This window comes from Anser cygnoides, chromosome 3 (genome assembly GCF_040182565.1).
Source record: "Anser cygnoides isolate HZ-2024a breed goose chromosome 3, Taihu_goose_T2T_genome, whole genome shotgun sequence".
Lineage (NCBI taxonomy): Eukaryota > Metazoa > Chordata > Aves > Anseriformes > Anatidae > Anser > Anser cygnoides.
The window spans coordinates 14,740,886-14,745,734 of NC_089875.1; positions in this window are offsets into that span (position 1 = coordinate 14,740,886).

Here is a 4,849-nt window from a genome sequence, read left to right on the forward strand (position 1 = left end):
TTCCAGAGCACAGCTGAAAGCAACAAACCATTCGGGAAATGTTTTTGCTCCTCAGGCCACCTCGCTAGAGCTATTCCTGTTTAATGTTGGTTTCTCCTGCCTGTTTACTGCTTGATATCTGTCAGGTAGACAGTTCTTAACCTGTTTAGTGCTTTATTGATGCTATATAGTACAATTTTATTTTATTTTTTAAACCAAATGTCATTTGAAACTAAGTCAAAAGCCCTCCAAAGATCTAAGCCTATTATTTCTGGACAGTTCCCTTTATCAACCAAATTTGTAATCTCATCACAGAGCAAAATCAGGTTTGTTTGACAAGCCCTATTTTCATAAAAACAGATTAATTGGCGTGGTTGTATTCCCATCTTTAATATTTTAGTGAATAGGCTCTGTATGGAGATTTCTATAATTTTGTCCTGGATTGATGTTACCTATCCATTTCACCCTGCTTGCCTTTTCGCAACACTGACAAGACATTACTACCCTCCAAGGATGCTGGGTGAGCTGCGATGCTCTGAGATGATGGAAGAAATAATTTCTCAGAAACAATACTCCCAACTGAGCTTAAGAGCAGGGAAAAAAAGGATCCTATCAGAGGCAGTCTGAAGGGCACAAGAGCTTAGAAAAAGTGACAGGTCTTCGAGGTCAGCATCCTCCAGGTGCAAGGATGGGTCATCCTGGTATCAGGGACCCAGAGGACACCTTCCACTGAGGCACTGGGAGCCAAGTGGCTCCTGGTAGAGTGAGTAACTCTGTTTCTCTGCATCTCATTATGGGTCCTGTACCCCTGGACAGAAACTGACCTTCTGACTTCACAGGATAAGTGTCCCCCATCCCATGAAGCTGACAGCTCTCTTGCAACAGCCCTGGGAGGAGCTAGGGTAGGTATCATTTGGGGTCCTCTACCTGCCACTCTTCCTCTGTGAGCCGGAGAAAAGCTTTTAATCCTATAATGCATGAACTGATATGCAGAAAGACAAACAGACACATCAGGAGACCTGCTTAGCTAGTCAGAGGAATCATGACCTGACGTGTTTCATGCTCACCAAAAATGGAGAGGAACTGAACTGAATTCAGCTCTTTTGTAGGAAGAATTTTCGCGAATTCAGAGCAGTGTTTTTATAGCACCTGGGGGCTTTCGCCTGGGGTGAGGATGCTAGGCAGTTACTGCAATAAAGACAATTCATGGGGCCACTCTTCAGTTTATAGCTATGCTATATCTCCTAGAATGAGTAAACCAGCACAAAACATAATGAAGGCTCTCACTTTGCTGGGAACCATGGCATTAAATATAGCTTCTTGCCATCCTTACCCTTATTACCTGCCCAGAATAAAGCCAAACCCAACACATTAACAGTGACACTGAGAAGCCCGCCTTAGCAAGACCCAGCTCTTCTAAGAGCTGTCAATAAAGATCACCCTTTGTAATGCCTCACAGGTAATCTGCTCCCTGCCTGCCTGCTGGGTGATACGACAGCAAAGGGAAGATCACAGCGTGCTAGAATGTAATACCTTGATCAATGCAGACTGTCTCTTCTGTCTGATGCCAGACAGTTTTGATGAGCACTATAGAGAGGCTTGGTAAGACTGCATACCCCTGTGTTATTGTGCTGATTTCTTTAAATTCAGCAGTAGCCATGTCCTCTTCTTTTTCCCAGCTGTCCGTCGGAAATCATTTGTTAGCCTGACACATTCCAGTGTCCTATTTTGTCCACTTGTGATGCTCTCCTTTTGGATTAGTCTCCAGGCTACATAGAAAGCAGGCACTGGGATAATGCCTCCCAGGGCTGCTCTGGCACTGCTTCAGCCTGGGCCATGCTTGGGCAGTGAAAAAGATGAAGATAGGTGTTGTGTTTGAATATGGCAGCCCAGATGCTGATGCTGAGCACAGCTGGTTTAGTGGAGCTGTTTCTCGCCCTCCTTAACATTGTTGTCTGAAGTCTCCTGTGACCAGCTGTAATGCTGCAAGGCAGACAGGTATGTTCATCTTTCTAGCAGGGGAGGGCAAGAGATTCTATGGGAGAGGTGGAAATGCACTCAGGAGACTGACCAGTGATTGCTGTCTCTTATAGAATAACTTTTTTTTTTTTTTCCAAAAAGAGGTCAGCTTTTGCCCTTCTTATTTACTGGAATAGTCTTGTTTGTAATAACCCTTTCTCATTCCCAGCGGGCTGCCAACATTTGCAGATATGCAGCTTAAGGAAGGAGTAAGGCTCACAGTGGAGAAGACATTGGAGAGCAACATCTTGCAACCATGCTGTTGGGGCTGGTGTTGGTGCTGGAGTCAAATGCTTTTACTATTCAATGTCATACATGGCTTAAGAAGCCCATACATAGGGTTTCTCCAGAGTTGGGCATCTTACTGTGGAAGTAGGGACTCAAAGCCATAAAATAATCGTCTTATTGGCAATTTCCATAAACCTCAAGGATCTGTGAGACTTGAATGCTGAGGTGTCCTCTTCTAAGAGGCCCAGCCAGTTTCAGAGGTGGAAGCACGTTAGATCGAAGGGGTCTGTCCCATACAGGTGGCCTCAGACATACCAGTTGGAGGGATGAGAGGAGTTTGTACCCTGCAGGTGCTTCTAACATCTGAGGAGTGGTGGGTGACTAATCCTGCACCAGTTAGAGGCAGCTGGAAGTGGCGTGATGGAGGTCAGCACGGAGCCCTCCCCAGCTTGACCAGTTCAGCCAACAGGCAAAGTGATGAGTTGAGAAGCAGCAAAGCTTTCCATGGGACATAGGGAAGGTGCTTGACTGTAGAGGACACCCTGCCTGCAGGGTGAGACATAACCTGACTGTGACTGATTGCTCTTCACCACTGATGAACATGGCTTAAATTACTGTCAGACAGATTATATTGATGATGTTGAGCTCAGTATTAATGACTCGTACCTCACAACTAGGGCAGCCAGCAGCTGCAAACACCAGAACCAGTCTCTAGCCAGCTAGAGGACAAGTGAGGGGAAAACACACCACCAAGCTGAAATTGGGGTGGACACCCCCATGGCCAGTTACTGAGACTAATTTAGGAAACAGAGCTTCAGGTGCATTATAATTCCTTGACTAACTTTTTTTTCTTTTTTTTTTTTTTTCAACTCCATCCAAGTCATCTCTGCTGGTAAATGCTCTATGCCTGTCTTCAGCCAGCGGAGTACCTGAAATCTGTGTATCACTACCAAAGACACAACTTTTCTGTTGGTGGAGGCCTGCACCAGCCAAGTTGTGTTTTGTGTTGAAAACTACATCAACTTAGGTGTCAACAGTATTTATATTGTATCTACCGTCATGTGAGAGGAAATCTGGAGACTTTCCCTACTTGGGAACATCCTTCTGTATATGGGCTTCCTTCCCCTGCACACATCTGCCACAGCTCTTTACATGCACAGTAGCTAAGGTCTCCTTTCTTAAGTGTTTTGTCTGCTTAAGTGACTCTGACATAGGGTCTGTTCCTTGCTGTGTTCTCATACAGCAGCTGTGCAACCACTGTGAAAGTCTGGAAGGACTTCAGCTAGTCTGTGTTACCTAACATATTGTCACTATCTCACCTGGTGCCTGAGCCAGCTGCATTTGGCCCCTGTCTTCTCACAGTGTTTATCGGCCAAACATCTTTTCCACATAGCTAGAATTGCTCACACAGGTCTCAATGGAGAGGGAAAATTGATATAAATTTCCTCTGAATGAGGCTTTGCTAATTTGCATTTTTCTCTTGGCATCACAAGGGCCTGGATTAACCAAAACAGCCAGTGATGCTTGTTCCCCTGGCAGCAATGCTGAAAAAGTGGGTAGTGGAGCTAGTCCTGGATTGATTTTGCATGGTCAGACCTTTATGACCTTCCAGCAGAGTCAAAGAAAGTTGAGGGGATATGAGTATGCTCACAATTTATCTGGTTGTTTTTAAAAGCAGAAGTGGTTTGACCAGAAATTTTCACAACGTGTTTATGTGTTTCTCATGAGTGGTAAACTAGAGAAGAAAAACGTTGGGGTAACCTTTTCTAGTGCAGTCTATGCGACTTTGGATTATCTATTTTCCAGGGTCCTGATACTGAGGACTAGAACCTCAGGGGGGTGTGTGTCAAAGGAGGTAACTCTGTACACAGGAGACTACTGGAAGTGACTACGAGAAGCTTTGATGCCCAGCTGGGCACCTCATCTGAGTAGACTTTCAACTCTTGAAGGACTTATTATGACTCTAATGTGCTTAGGAAGTGTTAAAAATACTACTGGGAATAGAGCTGCACCTGTAAGTCCCCACAGCAATCAGAAAGCTGGCTGTTCTTCACTGCAGGAACTGAGATAGAGGTGTCACTGGGTGTTTTTTGAAACAAAGTCCTGTTGGAGAAGAGGTTTCAGATTCAAACTTACATATTTCTAAAAAAATATGTTTATGACTGATGCCTCTAAGCCCAGTCTGCAGTGCCGGGGTGTTAAATTCTTGGGTTCATCACTGTGTTGCCTGAAAAGATGGTCTCTACTTCACACATCATGCACTCGAATCTTGGTGGACATCTGTGTCCACACTCCCCTCTCCGCTCAGCTGATGTAAGTTACCAGAGGTTTTGCAAATTCTCATGTGGTCTGTAGCTTTGCAACAAGACCATGGTGAACTGTATTACTTCAAGTGTCTAAACATTGAAGGTTTATGTAATACTGAGAACAACATTACTTAGCAGCTCCAAGGTCAGAGAAAGCTTGGTGGAAGTTTGGGAAATAGGTTATTTTGGCAGGCTTTTGAGAAGTATAACTTTTGGGCACAATGAAACACCACGTATATGACAGAGAAGAAGCAGATAAGGATGCAAAAACATCTATTTTTTTTTCTTTAAAGGAACTATGAAGGCAAATTTGACAG